Source organism: Mastigoproctus giganteus, chromosome 5 (genome assembly GCF_048544385.1).
Source record: "Mastigoproctus giganteus isolate SK-2022 chromosome 5, ASM4854438v1, whole genome shotgun sequence".
In the NCBI taxonomy this organism is placed as follows: Eukaryota; Metazoa; Arthropoda; class Arachnida; order Uropygi; family Thelyphonidae; genus Mastigoproctus; species Mastigoproctus giganteus.
This window is the reverse complement of record NC_143579.1, coordinates 71,748,905-71,769,296: the sequence shown is the minus strand read 5'-3', so window position 1 is coordinate 71,769,296 and position 20,392 is coordinate 71,748,905. Positions and strand designations below refer to the sequence as shown.

General features: G+C 38.9%; 1 protein-coding gene across 2 annotated transcripts in view; it reads right to left on the bottom strand.

Annotated features, from left to right (window-relative positions):
• The window catches only part of LOC150085480 (NAD(P) transhydrogenase, mitochondrial-like), a 445,310-nt gene that overhangs the window by 139,733 nt on the left and 285,185 nt on the right, over positions 1-20,392 (bottom strand). The gene's annotated exons all lie outside the window — the stretch shown is intronic.

Here is a 20,392-nt window from a genome sequence, read left to right as displayed (position 1 = left end):
TCCTCTTGTATATTAATGATATTCTTCTGTTGACCAGAAATTCTACACATAGTTTTGCCGATGATAGCACATTGCATTCCACTTTCCATTTTGAGAAACCTTGCCCTGCTCAATCAGCTTCAACTTCTCGTATAAAGTAAAGTGCAGCCATTATCAACCCACTGCAGGATGGAAGCCTCCTCAACAATTCATGTTGAGGGAAATGGACCATAATCTGCCACGCTGGTCCAGTGCGGGTTGGCAGATCGACCGTATTCAGCAGTCAGGGGCTTGAACCTCAGTCTACTCAAAGAGTGTGTGCTACTGCACTCCCGCTCCTGCCCACTCGGCTACATAGGCCGTCTATCTGCTACCAATTCCTTAAATACTGATCCCCAGGTAATTCTCCAGTGGGGCAAAGTCAACTTAGTTGATTTCAATCCTTCTAAAACTCAGTATTGTCTTATATCTCGCAAAAAGGGTTTTTTCTGCTCCTATGGTTATCTTTGGCGACACTCCCGATTTCTAGGCAAAATGATATCTCTCTTTTGGGGATTACCTTGACTTCTAATCTCTCTTGGCACAAGCACATTACAAATATTGCTTCCTCTGCATCTAAAAAACTTTGTTTTCTCTTTCGCTCTCAGCGTTACTTTTCTTCCAAACAGCTGTTCACTCTGTACAAATCGCAAATCCGCTCTACCATGGAATATTTTTCCAACATCTGGGGTGGTGCCTCCAAAACCTCTCTCAGGCTTCTTAATTCCATTCAGTAGAGGGCAGTTAGGTTAATTAATGATTCATCTCTAACAAGGCACCTCCGTAGACAGGTGGGCAAAATCAGCAATGCGTAGGACATGCTTCTTGATTAGATTGGGGTTCGAGCCCGTGACCACCAAATACGGAGGATGCGGAAAGGTCAGGGAATAGCCACCACATATCCCCGGAGCAATATGACCTTAGTTGCTAATGCTCCTAAAAACCAAATAACAAACAACAACAACAATAATATCTCTAAAAGAGTCTCTCCACTCCCTGTCTCATAGACATAGCTCCTAAAAACCAAAAACAACAATAATCTCATAGATGTACTGTTTCTGCTGTATGCCTCTTCTACAGATACTTCCATGGGCACTGTTCTTCTGAATTGGCTTCTATAATTCCCACTCTCTCTCTTTTGAAAAAGTCCGAACACGTGCCGCCACTGGTCAACTTCCATTTACTGTCCAACTTCAAACTCACTGAACCAACTTTTCATCTTCCTCATTTTTTAATTCAACTTCCGTTTTCTGGAACAACCTTCCTTCATACGTATTTCCTGAAAATTACAGTCTACAGAAGTTCAAGTCTAATGTCAACAAATATCTTCTTTCGTTTTCTCATCCTCCAACCCAAGCCCGGTACTACGCACCATAGGTTCTAATACCTCTTGTGTTTGGGGTTTCATAAAAAAAATAAAATAAATTTTAAAAAAAATAAAAAGAATTAAAAACGAAAAGGAATTTTAAAAAATTCAATACAAAGAAGTTCATTACACAAATCAGGTATGTCACAAATCAATATTATGGATTTTGAGCACTTTGAATAATCCCCACATTTGAAAAAGACCCTGCTGAAAAAATATTTTAGTCTCCTTTTGTGGAAGTTTCAAGAACGACTCCCTTGTTCCTAGCCAATCACGGAGGAATTTATACTCTAAAATTCCTACTTCAAAGTATCTGTCAGAATATCTTTAATCTCAGAAATGTCAGACAGACCTCTCCGCAAAACACGAGCAAACAAGCTTTTTATTTCAGAACCAGTCTTATTTTCTTGAGCCATAGAGGTAGAAGGAAACATCTTTAGCCCAATCGGAGGGGGAGAACTGCATGAAGCAGGAGAATCCATAAACTTGTTAAGCAAGTTTGCACTAAACTGTAATGCTTCATTACAAACTGTTATTTCTTTCATTGTCAATTAACAATGTTGTTTTAATGTCCCTAAAGTTAGACCACTTATCAAGAACATACACTGGTGTTCAAATAAAGTGCACCACCCCTTTAAATTTGGAATTGTTGTCCGAACAACGTAACTATATGGCAATATTTCTTACAGACTGCATCAGATAAGATTGACATGCGTGGGTGAAGACGTAATATTGCATCAGCTGTTACTTTCAGCTATATAAGCATACTCTGCAAGAGTTGCAGCCATTCCTTGCTTGTGTCAGGATGGCAAATTATGTGCAGTTGACGCTACGAAGAAAGAGCTATTGTTGCTTTACGTGAGGAAGGATGTTCTTCCAGTCATATTGCTTATAGAGTGTCTTGTAATCAGTCGACAGTCAGTAGATTTCTTTCCAAACTCAAGAATACTGGTTCTGCTGATAGGAAAAAAAGGAACCGGACACAAACAAGTCTCTACGGCAAAACAGGACTGCATTTTGAAGCGTTTATACCTTAAAAACCGTAAAGCTTCTTTGTCTCAGCTGAAAAGAGAATGGGAAGAACACACAGGAGTGGTAACAAGTGCAGTAACAGTCAGAAGACACCTCTTCAAAAAGGGGCGTGTAGTCAATGGAACTGTAGCCCGTTGTCCCTACTCACACAAAAAATGAAAAAGGCCAGATTAATTTGGTGTAAGGAGCATGTCAAATGGACCCTCAAGCAGTGGAAGTCAGTTATTTTCTCAGAGTAGGTCACCTGCAGTTTATTAAAAGGTTCCGTAAATGCCAATGGTTACCTGGCTATATTGGAAGGCAAACTGCTGCCAACCATTAGCGACCATTTCAACGTGGCAAGTAACTGCATCTTTCAGGACAACTCTGCTCCTTGTCATCAGGCAAAAAGTGTAAGTAGGCACTTCTGTAGTTACTTTAGCTTCATTTCTGCATTAGAGGTTTGACAGTAATGTGTTTGTTACAGGTGAAAAAAATGGTTGGAAGAACGGTCCATTACTACTCTTAGCTGTCCAGGAAACAGCCCGGACCTGAATCCTATAGAAAACTGTTGGCATCGTGTGGAATCTGCAGTTGCCAGAAAGAAACCAAAGACCCTTCGTGAACTTCAGGAAACCATAATTCGCGTTCGGAACCATGAGCTATCAGTTGATTATCTTCAGAAATTGATCTTGTCATCAGGGCCAGAGGGGGTTCAACTAAATATTAGTTTGCACCTGGTGAACTTTTCATTTTGTTTTCCATTTAAAATGATAAACTGAAGCAAATTGAGGGCTTCTGATAACATTTCAGCCATAATTGTAGTGTTTACCAAAACTGTTGTATAAAGGTTGCAAATGCTCATTTTGGAATATTTTGAGAGCACCTGTCAAATATTACTTAGCTTTGCCTTGCCTTAACAGTCAGATTAATAAATCTCTGTTGTTTATATTTCTATTTATGATGCTAGTCATTAATGTAACATATGTAACATTGCAAAAAAAGGGTTAGAAATGTGAAATTCCTAGGTGATGCACTTTCTTTGAACACCAGTGTAGTTAATGTTCTTGATACTGCTTTAGTGACCCTATTTGACTCTGAAGTAAGACATCTAACTAGTTCTTTCTTCAAATGTTAGACTGCCTCCTAAATAGAAGAAGAAGAAAACTGGTTAAGGTAATTCTAAGTGATGACTTGGAATTAACATTTTCAGAACCAGAAGGTGCTAAAAAATTTGAAGCTGGCACCAGAAGGTGGGAGGGGTATCTATTGAGTCCAACTGGTTACCCTCTATGGAATCAACAAATTCCACATTAGCACAAATACAAAAGCAGACAAAAAAAAATTTTAGTTCAAAATATAGATGAGAAGGATATTGTAAATTCACACAGAGATGTATTTTTTAAAAATTTTTCCAGAACATTTTGCTGAAAATAATGAAATGCAAGGCTCTGAACAAAGGAGCCCAACTGCAATTACTGTATTTAACCTTAAATCCAAGTTTGACACTTCACTGAAGGAAACCTATTAGGCAGAGGATGCTAATTTTTATCTAGAATGACTCATTTATACATTCAACTACATTACTATTTAATTTCAGAATTTTTTCTTCAATAGTTTGAACTTCTTTTCCAATTAGCAATCGGAAAAAAAAAAAAAAGACCAAACTATCCAAACCAGAATTAATTCAAAAATCTCAATCCTTGAAGTCTGTTTGTTTGTTATTTGATTTTTAGGAGCATTAGCAACTAAGGCCATATTGCTCCGGAATATGTGGTGGTCATTCCCTTGACCTTTCCGCATCCTCGTATTTGGTGGTTACGGGCTCAAACCCCGGTCTAATCAAGAAGCGTGTGCTACGAACTGCTGCTCCTTCCCACCTGGCTACAGAGGTGCCTCCCTTGTGAAGTAACTATAATACAGTTCCTTACCAATATTCAAATAGGTTCCTGAAAGAAAGATTTTATTTTGTTTAATTCCTTGAATCCAGCAGATTTATCTTCAAACACGAAGGGTCCAGATCAAACCAAAAACTGCACCAGGTGGTGCAGTTTTTGCCTTGGAGAAAACATAGAATCGTCAATCTGAAATGGTGTACCACCATACTTGAAATAATTATACAGCAATTATAATCCAAAGTTGTTTCAAATGAGGTTCCAGGTCTATTTGAAATGTATAGATGATTTCTGGAAGAACATATTATTTACTTCTGATGAATTTTGAGAATATCTAGTCATCCATAAGCATCCTAAAGTGAAAACTGCACAAGGGAGTTCCATCTGCTACATAGAAATAAGTATCGTTTAAGTTGACAGCTAGAAAAAGAAATAAATGAAGCTTTCCTCTGAAATTCTGTGACAAGGTTTTCTTCTTGGAATAAGAAACAATGCCTACCGTGTAGGCTGTATATGCGATATTATAATCATTCACCAGAAATACAGTGATTTCCTTAAAACTTATACCACAAGAGAGAGAGAGAGTGTTCCTTATATTATCCTACATTATTTATTTTTACATTTGATCAATTATATTATTATTTTTCAGTGGTTTTTTCCCCATGGCAACAACCCTAATGAGTGCCTTGATGAAGAAGACTTTGAAATTCAAAACACAAAGAAGTCAATATCTTGGCAATCATCCATCAAATTGTTTTGAAATTACATAGCATACTCAACAAGATATCCAAAACTAGATTACACCTTTGCAGAACCAAATGGGGTGCTCTTACGAAGAAAGGCTTAAGTTTTGCGAATTACAGTGTCTGGAAACTAGGCACCAGCGAGGTGATCTGATAGAGGTGTACTAAGCCTTGAATGGTTTGAGCATGCTCAATGCTGATGGGATTCTTCCTCTTGCTCAGAATAATCACCTGAGAGGGCATAAATTCAAATTGAGGAAAGACAGATGTAGGATAGATGTGCGGAAATTTGCCTTTAGCCAGCGGGTGGTTGGTAGGTGGAACAGACTTCCATCCCTTGTCGTGGAAGTTGATAGCCTAAATAAGTTTAAGGCTCAGCTGGACAGGTATTTCGAACGAACAGAGGGGTGAAGTGGAAGTGGTTATTTTTTATTTATTTATGTTACTTTTTTTTTTTTTTTTTTTTTTTGGCTGATGCTGCATCAAATGCCTCTACTAATGCTAATGCTAAAATCATCTCACTTATCCAAAGGTACATACATTTCATTCCAGAGCAATAGAAAACACTATACAGCATTACAGAGTGTTACAGGAAGCCATGTTATAGAAAGGACAGTCATGTGGGAAGGGGGGGTTGTTTATGCACTTAGTTAAGAATGTAAAGTGGATCAACGTTTCCTTTTGGCTTTGATGGTGAATATAGCATGCTTTGGCACATGCACATTTAAAGGCCTAAGAGATTAAACGTGGGAGGATATCTTGAAAATATGCCCAATTTGTTTTGAGCATTTTTACAGCTGTGCATTCTGCATTCCACCAAGGTTTTGGAAATGGCGGAAACTGGGTAGATGTTTTTGGAATTGTACTTGCAGCTGCATGGACATGTTTTCTGTAATATACACCACTGCATCATTGATAGGAACCTGACTGCAGTGATGTTAAAAGGCATTTCAATCATCCTGATCAATCTTCCAGTGGTAACCTAGAAGGAAGACAGTCTCCCACTAAGTAGAGTGGTTATCACAGGGAAGTGATCACTTCCACATAGGTTCTCCTCTACCTCCCAAGTTAGTGAAGGAAGGCGGACAGGTAGCATATATAAAGGACAACAGCAAAAAGATCAAAATATCAGAGCAATAGAAAACACTACACAGCATAGTTACATACAGAGTATTACAGGAAGCCATGTTATAGAAAGGACAGTCAGGTGGGAAGGGGGTTATGCTCTTAGTTAAGAATGTAAAGTAGACAAGTAGACCCCCGTCTCCTTTTGGCTTTGATGGTGAATATAGCATGCTTTGGCACATGCCCATTTAATGGCCTAAGGGATTAAACGTGGTAGGGAAGAGATGTCAGCCCCAGGTGGCAAATAAGTCAAACACTGTTAATAAAAACCCTACAATAAGGTGAACTGCTACCACTTCTACACTGGTGGAAAGGGACATAGGTTGAAATGTGGTGGGGGGGGGGGGTCTTAATGTGCAAAAGGATAGAAATTCCTCCATGGGCAGATTCATCCTTAGTACTGCCTTACATATGATAGTAGTATTATGAAATGAGGGGTTTTCATTTGCTTTCAAATATGTCTCCTGCAAACAAAACCAAATTAGCAACAGTAATAGTGGCATATGATACAAGAAAGCAAGCGTATGAGCTTATGTAGCATCAGCCAAAAAATAAATAAATAAATAAAATTCACACAACCAATCCCTCTAAATATTTGTCCAGTTCCTCCTTAAATTTATTTAACATATCAACTTCCACAATGACAGATGGAAGTTTGTTCGAGCAATTAACCACCCACTGGTTAAAGGCAAATTTCTGTACATCTATTCTACAGCTGTCTTTTCTCAATTTGAATGTATGCCCCCTTAAGTTCGTAATCTGCACAAGTGGAAGAATCCCATCAGAATTCAGTGTGCTCAACCCATTCAAGGTCTTATACACCTCAATCAGATCACCTTGCAGGCGCCTAGTCTCCAGCTGCTGCAATTTGCAGAACTTAGCCTCTCTTGGTAAGAGGATCCCTTCATTCCCCTCACCAATCTTGTCTTTCTCTGTACACGCTCAAGCAAATTTACATTTTTCCTAAAATGAGGCCTCCAGACCTGTACGCAGTACTCAAGGCATGGCTTGACCACTGTCTTATACAGAGGAACAATCACCTCCTTTTCCCTGCTAAAATTCCTGTATATCATTGACAAAACCCGATGACCCCCCCCCCCACACCTGCTCTTGCAGTCTGTCTGAATTGTTTAGAAAACTTCATACCTGACTGCACAATTACCTCCAGGTCTTTTTCATTTTCTACCACCCTAAGTGTAGTACCACACAGTTTGTACGTTCCTCTGGGGTTACTTCTACCCATATGCAGTACTTTGCATTTGTCAATGTTAAACTTCAGTTGCCACTTCTCAGTCCATCTTCCCAAATTTTCTAGATCCTGTTGCAGTAGCACACTGCCATTAACAATCCTGCCAACCTTTGTATCATCTGCAAACTTTAACAATAAGCCTGATATACCTTCATCAATATCATTGATAAATATACAAAACAACAGTGGACCCAACACCGAACCCTGTGGGACTCCACTAATAACATTAGTCCATGAAGAGCAGCACCCATTGATTACCACACTCTGTCTTCTCCCACTCAACCATTCTTTTATCCATTGCAGCAACTTACCTTAATACCATTCTGCTCCAATCTGTACAGTAGTCTTCCATGCACAGCAGTGTCAAAAGCTTCCCTGAAATCCAAGTATATGATATCAAATTTATTTTTTGTATCTAGTTCCTTTGTAATCACATCATAATATCCAATCAAATTTGTCACACAAGACTTTCTCTTAACAAACCCATGCTGTGTCTGAATTATTGATGTAAGCTTGTCTAGATGATCCTGCAATGCATCTTTAACCAGTGACTCCATTATTTTACCGGAACAGAAGTTAAAATAACTGGTCTGTAATTACTTGTCACCCTTCAATCCCCCTTTGTGAATTGGGGATACATTTGCATATCTCCAGTCTGTCGGGACATCCCCTGAGTCCAAGGACGCTCTCATAATTATGGCTAAGGGTTTGCTTAGTTCCTTTGCTGCTTTCCTTTAGCATTGATGGCATCAGTATTTTGTTGGAATTTGTGACAATTCCACTGCAGAAATTTAGCCGTTATTTTGGCTTGGTAGATCTGTTGGTTGGCTTCTCAAGTGCTGAGAGCTTACTTTTTTTTTCAGCCTTGGAGTTATCTTTTTTTGGGGAATTATAGCATCCTGTGTCCATTTTTCTTCTGAAAGGAGCTCCAAAACTGAATCATCTGGTACCTCCTTCACCTCAATATCCATTTTTTCTTGAGAATTGGGAGTACTTCAGGATTTTTATTCTTTTGTCTAGCAATTTGTTTTGTGAATGGGAGCATTAGGAAGTACCAATATAAGAGTGGCAGCAACTGATTGATCCTTCTGTGCAGGTTTTTGAGTTTAACAGGTAGCATGCAATGAGCGTGAATAATTATTTTGGTGGGATCGTCATTTCCATTTGAGTTCCGAAGGAACATCTCTCTCTCTCTCTGCTACCTTCTGAGCATAACATAGATTTGTTTATATTTAAGGGTTTCACTGTTTTTCTTTCTTCCTGATATGATATATTCAGCTCAACTTTAAATCTTTGTATTTCATTTTCTTTCTATCTATGATATTCTCATGAGTCTCCTTGGCAGATAATGAAGGTGAGTTTTGTAGCTGAACATGATGATTTGTAATCCTTTGCAGCACATTAAGTGCATGCAAGAGCTCCATGACAGGCCATTTGCGTGTGTCACATATTTATGGCATATAAAGCATTTTGAACATATATGAATGCACCAGACAATTAATATAGCCTGTTTTGATCTTATTCGGAGACACTGGTGAATTCAATTTCAGAATAATTCTAGGATGAACAAGATTCCCATCCCTATGTGCAAATATTCGTTTTGCAGTGGCCACTCCTTGAGGTTTTAATTCAGAACAGATTTCCTCTTCAAAAGCTTCAAGGAAAACCCATTCTGAGATGACACCACAGGTTGAATTCAGTGTCTTGTATGGAATAACTATGATCTATATTCCCCTCATACAAGTGGCTCGGAGGAGCTGTTCTGAATGTCTATCACTTCTGGTCTCTACAAGGATATCACCTGAGTGAAAACCGTTTGGCTAAATTCGAGGAGCCTTCCAGCCCTTCTGGATAAAGAAGAGTGCCATTTTTCCTATAGATTTCTTACTTGTAGCGTGTATTATCACGTAATGAGGTGTTTGTCCTGATATAACTTCTGTTTTCTGACTTTTGGTTGATGTGACATTAGCGGGGTCAACATCCAATTTTCCTAGTAGGGACTGTATTGGGGACCCAAGAAGTTAAGTTTAGATTATCCTCACACTCTTTGCACTGAATGCACATAAGAAAGACTTTGCCACTGGCTGTATTTGTATCCCATTCTAGATAGGTCCACAAACATGGAATAAGTAGCACTTTTGTAAGGTGGTGATTCATAGGATAACTATCCCTGCAGTTTTCCCCTGAGCCACAGCATTCCCGCCACTTTGAGCCCATTGCATTACTGCTCTAGTCTGAAGCATGATTTCCATTTAAATTCCATATTATAACTTAAGAATATTACACTAAACTGATAGATACTAAATGCAGTAATACATATCATATTATCAAGTTAAGTGTAATATTCTGAAATTATATTGTAAAAACACCCTTTTCCCTTAAAAATGTTCATTTTCCCAAAATAAACTACTGAAAACAGAAAATTAAAAAATATTTGTTTTTTTTTTTTAAAAATGTATATTTCAATTCAAATAACCATGAAATCAACTACTTTCTAAAAAAATCCTCTTTATAAAAAATGTATAATAAATACTGTTTACATTAATCATTCCCTACCAATATGCTACTTTAATAGCATATATCACTCAGTTCATATAACATTTACCCAATGTCCATGCGTGCCACACACACATAGCAGATAAAACAGATTTCTCCTCTTATCACTTACAGAAGTCCCTTATCAGTAAATAAATGTTGAAGCTTTATAAATAAATAAAGGAGTTAAATTGGTATTGAAGGAAAAGTAAACAAAGGAGATTAAGTATTACATCTGATGCTATCGAGGCAGTGTTAGGTGGGTCGGAAAACTGCTAACTTGAGGGGATTCACAGACTAAAAGGTTAAACGTAGCCACAGGCAGAGGTGAAGGTGATTCTCGCACAACTTCTATTAGAATAAGTAGCGACCTGGAGGGAGGGGTGCTGGGGGTTTCAGGGACTGATGGTAGTCATCGTGAAACAGGTGGGTATATGGGATGTGTCAGGGTGAATAGGAATAGGTGCATGTATACTTGCATGTATACCAATGCTAGAAGTACAGTAAATAAATTTGATGAATTTGAAGTGTTGTCAAGACATCAAAGCCAGATATTGTTGAGATAGCAGAGACACGGTGTCACACAGATATAAGGAATGCAGAACTGGAATTTGGGGAGTACAATGTGTACAGAAAGGATAGATAGGATAGGAAGGGAGGAGGTGTTATGCTGTTAATTAAGAAAAACATAAAATCAAAAGAAGCGCATCCAGTTGATATAGATGAACAGTGCACTGTTGAGTCAGTTTGGTGTGACATAAGCACTGCGAAAGCAAAAATAAGAGTAGGAGTGTGTTATAGGCCTAATGACTCGAATGAGTACAATGAACAATTGTACAGAGAAATAGAGTAGGCTAGTAAATCAGAATGTCTTAATAATGGGGAATTTTAACTTCCCAGATATTGACTGGAACTTGTGGGTTGGGCACTCACACACTAGTAAGACTTTTGTGGATTTATTGGATGATTGTTTTCTGCAGCAGCATGTTCGAGAGGCAACCAGAGAGGGTAATACTCTTGATCTGGTTATCAGCAGTGATCATTCGTGTATTAAGAATTTGCAGATAAAGTAACCACTAGGTGGCAGTGATCACAGTGTACTGATGTGGGATTTACTTAAAGATATAATTACCATCAGGGGTAAAGGAAAGGGTTTTTGCTTCCGTAAAGGTGAGTACAGTGGTCTCGGACAGTTTTTGAATTCTGTACAGTGGGATCAACTGACAATGTTACCAACAGTAAATTCTAAGTGGGAACCATTCAAGGAATTAATCGTGGATGCTAATAAAAATTTCATACCTATTAAGAAATATTGTTCAAGGTTTAGGCCTAAATGGTTATCAAATGAACTAATGAGACTCGTGACAGAAAAGAAAAATGCATGGGATACATATAAATTATCAGGCGACTTAAAAGCCTATGGCAGATATAAGCTAGTCTGTAATCAGGTCACAAAGGAGATTAGACAGGCAAAGGCAGATTACTAGAAATCTTTGGCAAAAGATGCTAAGAAAAACAGCAAGGATTTCTTTACTTATACAAACTCTAAAAGGAAGGGGATGAATCTGATTGGTCCACTTGATATCAATGGTTTGACTGTTGATGATCCTGCTCAGATAGCAAACAAACTGAATGAGTATTTTGCATCTACATTCACACATGAGGAGTTATTAAGGTTTGAAAATGTCAGAAGGTTATCAAATTGTAGCAGGGTGCTTAATGATTTTGTAATAACTGAGAAAAAAGTGAAGGAGAAATTGTTGAAGTTAAACATAAGAAAGGCATCTGGGGTGGATGGGATATATCCAGTGTTTTAAAGGAGGCGGCAAAGCAGCTATGCAAATCCTTAGCCATAATTATGAGAGCATCCTTGGACTTGGCGGAGATTCCCACGGACTGGAGATGTGCAAATGTATCCCCAATTCACAAAGGGGGATTGAAGGGTGACACAAGTAATTACAGACCAGTTAGTTTAACTTCTGTTCCGGGTAAAATAATGGAGTCACTGGTTAAAGATGCATTGCAGGATCATCTAGACAAGACTGCAGCAATAATTTAGACACAGCATGGGTTTGTTAAGGGAAAGTCTTGTCTGACAAATTTGATAGGATATTATGATGTGATTACAAAGGAACTGGATGCAAAAAATAATTTTGATATCATATATTTGGATTTCAGGAAAGCTTTTGACACTGTTGCGCATGGAAGACTATTGTATAAATTGGAGCAGAATGGTATTAAGGGTAAGTTGCAACAATGGATAAAAGGATGGTTGAGTGGGAGAAGACAGAGGGTAGTAATTAATGGGTGCTGCCCTTCGTGGACTAATGTTATTAGTGGAGTCCCACAGGGTTCGGTGTTGGGTCCTCTGTTGTTTTGTATATTTATCAATGATATTGATAAAGGTATATCAGACTTAGTGTTGAAGTTTGCAGATGATTGTTTACTTGTTAACAGGAGAGACTGCTTCTACAGGGATGGGATACACTTAAATAGAAAGGGTGCAAGAATGTTTGCTGATGCTATCGAGGCAATGTTAGGTGGGTCGGAAAACTGCTAGATTGGGGGGATACAAGGACTAATAGATTAACAGTAGCCACTGGCAGAGGTGAAAGTGATTCTTGCACTGCTTCTATTGGAATGAGCCGCAGCCTGGAAAATAAGATGCAGGATATTTCAGAGACTGCTGGGAATCATTGGGGTACAAGTAAACACATGGGTTGTGTTAGGGTAGCTAAGAAAAAGAACAGGTGCATGTATACTTGTGTGTACACCAATGCTAGGAGTTTAGTAAATAAATTTGATGAATTTGAGGTATTGCTCAAAACATCAAAGGCAGATATTGTGGGGATTTCAGAGACGTGGTGTCACACAGATATAAGAAATGCAGAACTGGAATTTGGGGAGTACAATGTGTACAGAAAGGATAGACAGGATAGGAAGGGAGGAGGGGTTATGCTATTAATTAAGAAACACATAAAATCCAAGGAAGTGAAGCCAGTCGACATCGCTGGACAGTGCAGTGTCGAGTCAGTTTGGTGTGACATAAGCATTGGGAGATCAAAATTGAGAGTAGGAGTGTGCTATAGGCCTAATGACTCTGATGAGTATAATAAGAAACTGTTCGGAGAAATAGAGTGGGCCAGTAAATCAGAGAGTCTTATAATGGGGGATTTTAATTTCCCAGATATTGACTGGAATTTGGGGGCTGGTCACTCACACAGTAGCAAGGCTTTTGTGGATTTATTGGATGATTGTTTTCTACATCAGCATGTTCGGGAGGCAACTAGAGGGAGTAATACTCTTGATTTGATTATCAGTAGTGATTCTTCATGCATTAAGAATCTGCAGATAAATGAACCACTTGGTGGCAGTGATCACAGTGTGCTGAAGTGGGAGTTACTCAAAGAGGTAACTACCATTAGGGGTAAAGGGAAGGGGTATTGCTTTCGTAAAGGCGACTACAATGGACTGAGACAGTATTTAAATTCTATACAGTGGGATCAACTGATGATATTGCCAACAGCAAATTCAAAATGGGAAGCATTCAAAGAACTTATCGTGGAAGCTACTAGGCTTTACATACCAACTAAGAAATATTGTTCAAGGTTTAGGCCTAAATGGTTGTCAGATGAACTAATGAGGCATATGGCAGAGAAGAAAAATGCATGGGATACATACAAATTAACACGTGACACGGATGCCTATGATAGATACAAGTTGATCTGTAACCAAGTTACAAAGGAGGTTAGGCAGGCGAAGGCAGATTACGAGAGATCCTTGGCAAGGGATGCGAAGAAAAACAGCAAAGAGTTCTTTACTTATGTAAGCTCTAGAAGGAAGGGGATGAATCAGATTGGTCCACTTGAGATCGATGGATCAACTGTTGATGACCCTGCTCGGGTAGCTAACAAACTAAATGAATATTTTGCATCAACATTCACACATGAGGAGTTATTCAGCGAGGGGAATGCCAGAGGTGTATTCAACTCTAGCAGTAAGCTAGAGAATCTTGTAATAACTGAGAGCAAAGTGGAGGAGAAATTGTTGAAGATAAACACAAGAAAGGCACCTGGGGTGGATGGGATCTATCCAGTTATATTAAAGGAGGCAGCAAAGGAGGTAAGCAAACCCTTAGCCATAATTATGAGAGCTTCCTTGGACTCAGGGGAGGTACCCATTGACTGGAGATGTGCAAATGTGACCCCAATTCACAAAGGGGGATCAAAGGCTGACACAAGTAATTATAGACCTGTGAGTTTAACTTCTGTTCCCGGAAAATTAATGGAGGCACTGGTGAAAGAAGCACTGCAGGATCATCTAGACAAGACTTCAGTTATAGCTAGGACACAGCATGGTTTTGTTAAGGGGAAGTCTTGCCTGACCAATTTGATTGGATACTATGATGCAGTCACAAAAGAACTGGATGCATGGAATAACTTTGATATTATATACTTGGATCTTAGAAAGGCTTTTGATACTGTTGCACATGGAAGACTGCTGCACAAATTGGAGCAGTGTGGCATTGGAGGCAAGTTGCTGCTATGGATAAAGGGGTGGTTGAGGGGGAGAAGACAGAGAGTGGTAATCAATGGACACTGCTCATCGTGGACTAATGTTATTAGTGGAGTCCCTCAGGGTTCAGTATTGGGGCCTTTATTGTTTTCTGTATTTATAAATGATATTGATGATGGTATATCAGGCTTAATGTCCAAGTTTGCAGACGATACGAAGGTTGGCAGGGTTGTCAAGGACACTACTGACACTATGCTGCTGCAACAGGATTTGGAAAGGTTGAGCAGATGGGCTTCGAGGTGGCAAATGAAGTTTAACATTGACAAATGTAAAGTACTACATATGGGAAACAGCAACCCCAGAGCAACGTATCAACTCTGTGGTACTACACTGACAGTGGTAGAGAATGAAAGGGACCTGGGGGTGGTGGTGCAGGCAGATATGAAGTTCTCTGAGCAGTGCAGACGAGCTGCAAGAGTAGCTCATGGTGTATTGTCAATGATATATAGGAATTTTTCTAGCAGGGATAAGGTTCGTTATTTCGTTATTTGGTTTTTAGGAGCATTAGCAACTAAGGCCATATTGCTCCGGGATATGCGGTGGTCATTCCTTGACCTTTCCGCATACTCCGTATTTGGTGGTGATGGGCTCGAACCCCGGTCTAATCAAGAAGCATGTGCTACGCACTGCTGCTCCTTCCCACCTGGCTACGGAGGCGCCCCAGGGATAAGGAGGTGATTATTCCCTTGTATAAGGCAATGGTCAGGCCACACCTAGAGTACTGTATACAGGCCTGGAGGCCTCATTTCAGGAAGGATGTAGAGCTGCTGGAACGAGTACAGAGAAGGGCAACTAGATTGGTGAATGGGACAAAGGGGTTCTCTTACGAAGAAAGGCTTAAGTTTTGCAAATTACAGTGTCTGGAAACTAGGCACCAGCGGGGTGATCTGATAGAGGTGTACAAAGCCTTGAATGGTTTGAGCATGCTCAATGCTGATGGGATTCTTCCTCTAGCTCAGAAAAATCACCTGAGAGGGCATAAATTCAAATTGAGGAAAGACAGATGTAGGATAGATGTGCGGAAATTTGCCTTTAGCCAGCGGGTGGTTGGTGGGTGGAACAGACTTCCATCCCTTGTCGTGGAAGTTGATAGCCTAAATAAGTTTAAGGCTCAGCTGGACAGGTATTTCGAACGAACAGAGGGGTGAAGTGGAAGTGGTTATTTTTATTTATTTATGTTACTTTTTTTTTTTTTTTTTTTTTTTTTTTTTGGCTGATGCTGCATAAGCTTGCTTTCTTGCATCAAATGCCTCTACTAATGCTAATGCTAATGCTAATGATACAAAGGTTGGCAGGGTTGTTAATGACAGTAATGGCAGTGTGCTACTGCAACAGGATCTAGATAATTTGGGCAGATGGGCTAAGAAGTGGCAACTGAAGTTTAACCTTGACAAATGCAAAGTACTGCATACGGGTAGAAGTAGCCCCAGAGAAATGTACCAACTGTGTGGTACTACACTTAAGGTGGTAGAAAATGAAAAAGACCTGGGGGTAATTGTGCAGTCAGATATGAAGTTTTCTGAGCAATGCAGCCAGGCTGCCAGGGCAGGTCATGGGGTTTTGTCAATGATTTATAGGAATTTTGCTAGCAAGGAAAAGGAGGTGATTGTCCCTCTGTATAAGGCAATGGTCAGGCCATGCCTTGAGTACTGCGTACAGGTCTGGAGGCCTCATTTTTGGAAAAATGTAAATTTGCTTGAGCGTGTACAGAGAATGGCAACAAGATTGGTGAGGGGAATGAAGGGATCCTCTTACCAAGAGAGGCTTAAGTTATGCAAATTGCAGTGGCTGACTAGTGGAGACTAGGCACCTGCGCGGTGATCTGAGAGGTGTATAAGGTCTTGAATGAATTGAGCACGCTGAATTCTGATGGGATCCTTCCACTTGTTCAGATTACGAACCTAAGGGGGCATAAATTCAAATTAAGAAAAGACAGATGTAGAATAGATGTGTGGAAATTTGCCTTCAGCCAGCTGGTGGTTAATTGCTGGAACAAACTTCCATCTGTCGTTGTGGAAGTTGATAGGTTAAATAAATTTAAGGAGGAACTGGACAGGCATTTGGAAGGAATGGTGTGATTTTTTTTTTTGGCTGATGCTTTCTTGTATCACATGCAACTCCTACTACTTGATACATAGTAATACATAGCAAACAAGCAAATGAAAGATAACTAATCAGAATCATAATTAAAAATAATTAGACATCATTAATGTACAAAAAACAAATTAGACAGCATTAATATCAAAAAAACTAATTAGACATAATCAAACATCATAACTTTTTAGAATCATCATTGTATATGACGAGAGCCTTTTCAATCAATTCAGCCCTGGAGAGATTGTACAAGGCTCACGAGGCAGAATTTTTCTCAGCTTGGTCTATGTTTGTTAAGAGGAGAGAGTGCTTCTACACGGACGGGATACACTTAAATAGAAAGGGTGGAAGGATATTTGCTGATGCTATCCAGGCAATGTTAGATATGTCAGAAAACTGCTAGCTTGCAGAGATACATGGACTGATAGATTAACATTAGCTGCTGGCAGAGGTGAAAGTGATTCTTGCACTCTTTCTATTGGAATGATAGCAGCCTGGAAAACAAGGTGATGGAAATTTCAGGGACTGCTGGAAGTCATCACGGAACAAGTAAATACAAAGGCTGTGTTAGGGTACCTAAGAATAATAACATGTTTTTGTATACTTACATGTTCACCAATGCTTGGAGTATAGTAAATAAATTTGATAAATTTGAGGTGCTGTTCAAGACATCAAAGGAAGATATTGTTGGGCTATCAGAGACGTGGTATCACATAGATATAAGAAATGAAGAATGGGAGGTGTTATGCTGTTAGTTCAGAAACATATCTAAGGATTTTATGTTTTGTAACACTAAACCTAAGTCGATTTAGTGTTACGCAATGGAAGGCAAAATTGAGAATAGGAGTGTCTTATAGTGCCAAATGACTCTGATGAGTATAACAAACAACTGTACAGAGAAATAGAGAGGGCCAATAAATCAGATTGTCTTATAATAGCAGATTTTCACTTCCCAGATATCACACACACTAGAAGGACTTTTGTGGATTTACTGGATGATTATTTTCTACAGCAGAATATTCAAGGGGCAACCAAAGGGAGTAATACCCTTGATCTGATTATCAGCAGTGATTATTCATGCATTAAGAATCTGCAGATAAAGTAACCACTAGGTGACAGTGATCACAGTGTACTGATATGGGATTTACTGAAAGTTGTAACTACCATCAGGGGTAAATGGAAGGGTTTTTTTGCTTTTGTAGAGGCGACTACAGCAGTCTCGGACAGTTTTTAAAATCTATACAATGGAACCAACTGATGATGATACCAACAGCAAATTCTAAATGGGAAGCATTCAAGGAAGTAATCTTGAAAGAACTAGGCCTTTTGTTCCAACTAGAGAAATACTGTTCAAGGTTTATGCCTAAATGGATGTCAGATGAACTAATGAGACTCGTAGCCTATGGTATATAAAAGCTAGTCTGTAATGAAGTCACAAAGGAGGTTAGGCAAGTGAAAGCAGATTATGAGAAATCTTTGGCAAAGGACGCAAAGCAAAACAGCAAAGAGTTCTTTACTTATGTAAACTCTAGAAGGAAGGGGATGATTCAAATTGATCCGGTTGATATCAATGGATATCAACTGGATCAACGCAGGTGCATCAACAAACTTTCGATTGTTGATGCACCTGCTCAGGTAGCCGACAAACTGAATAAGCACTGAACATTAAGAATTCTGTAGGGAAGTGGAGACGAGAAGCTTATTAAAATCTAACATTGAGCTAAATGATTTTATAATAACTGAGAGCAAAGCGGAAGAGAAATTGAAGTTAAACATAAGAAAGGTACTTGGCGTGTATTCAGTTATATTAAAGGAGGCAACAAAGAAAGTATGCAAACACTTAGCTATGATTATGAGAGCATCCGTGGACTCAAGGCAGGTCCTCAGGGACTGGGATGTCCAAATATATCCCCAATTCACAAATGGATATCAAAAAGTGAAGCAAGTAATTACAGACCTGTTAGTTTAACTTTTGTTCCAGAGAAATGGAGTCACTGGTGTTAGACCAGTGACTCCATTATCTAGATCATCTAGACCAGTGGTTCTCAACGGGGAACATGCCATATTTCTGAGGGACCACAGGTAAAAGTCGTAAAATCGGGGGCTATGTAAACTGTTAAGTGGGCCACAAAAAGTTCACTTCTAAAATAAAATTATTACTAATATAAAAAAGAAATTAGTGAGATCCTTGCAGATCTCACTAAACTAAGGGACAATAATATTATTATAATATTCTTTGTTAGGAGCATAATTGTATATTGTGAATAAACAAAATATTATATGAGTAAAAATTCTATTATAATTAAAGATTGTAGTTAACAAACCCCCTTTTTATTATTAATATTCCTTATATTATAAACAAATAATACATGTTATAAATAAAAAGTGCAGTTGATAAAGTATATTTATTATAATTAAATTATTATTATAATTATTATAAATCATTTCGATATAATTAAACAACATGAGGGGGGCCACAGAGGTGAATGAAACTCAGAAGTGGGCTACGGGCAAAAAAAATATTGAGAACCACTAATCTAGACAAGACTGCGGTTATAGTTTAGACACAGTATGGGTTTGTTAAGTGGAAGTCTTGTCTGACTAATTTGATTGGATACCCTGATGTGGTCATAAAGGAACTGGTTGCAAAAAATAATTTTGATATCATATACTTGGATTTTAGGAAAGCTTTTGGTATTGTTGCACATGGAAGACTGCTATACAAATTGGATTAGTATGGCATTAAGAGCAAGTTTCTGCTATGGGGATAGTTGAGTGAGAGAAGACAGAGTGGTGATCACTGGACACTGTTCTTACTGGACTAATGTTATTAGTGGATCCCCCAGGGTTAAGTGTTGGGTCCATTGTTGTTTTCTGTATTTATCATTGATTTTGATGAAGGCATATCAGGCTTAATGTCCAAATGATACGAAGGTTGGTAGGGTTGTTAATGAGAGTAAAGACAGTACAGTACCGCAAGAGGATCTAGAAAAGTTGATCAGATGGGCTGAGAGGTGACAACTGAAGTTTAACTTTGACAAATGTAAAGTACTGCACAATGGCAGCAGTAACCCCTCAGGTCACGTATCAATGTATAAGTGCGTTAATACATTCAGGGTAGTGCAGAATGAAAAAGACATAGGTATAATTGTGCAGTCACGTATGAAGTTTTCTGAGTAGTGCAGACAGACTGCAAGAGTAGCTCATGACATCTTGTCAATGACATACAAGAATTTTGCTAGCAGGGATAAGGAGAATTATACCTTTGTGTAAGGCAATGGTCAAGCTACATCATGAGTATTGCATACAGGTCTGGAGGTCTCATTTGAGGAAAGATGTAGAGGTGCTGGAATGTGTACAGAGAAGGCCAATGAGATTGGTGAGTGGAACAAAGTTACCCTTTCCAAGGAAAGCTTAAGTTCTGAAAATTGCAGGGGTTGTGGAGACTAGGCACCTGTGAAGTGATCTGATTGAGGTGTACAAGGCCTTGAATGGTTTGAGCATGCTCAATGCTGATAGGAATCTTTCTCTTGCTCAAATTATGTACCTGAGGGGGCATAAATTCAAACTGAGGAAAGACAGTTGTAGAATAGATGTGCAGAAATTTGCCTTTAGCCAGCAGGTATTTAACTGATGGAATAAACATCCATCTGTCATTGTGGAAATTAGCTTAAATAAATTCAAGGCAGAACTATGCAAATTTTTTGAGTGAATGGCTGCGTGAAATGGGAATTGTTTTTTTGGCTGATGCTGTATAAGCTTGCTTTCTTGGATCATATGC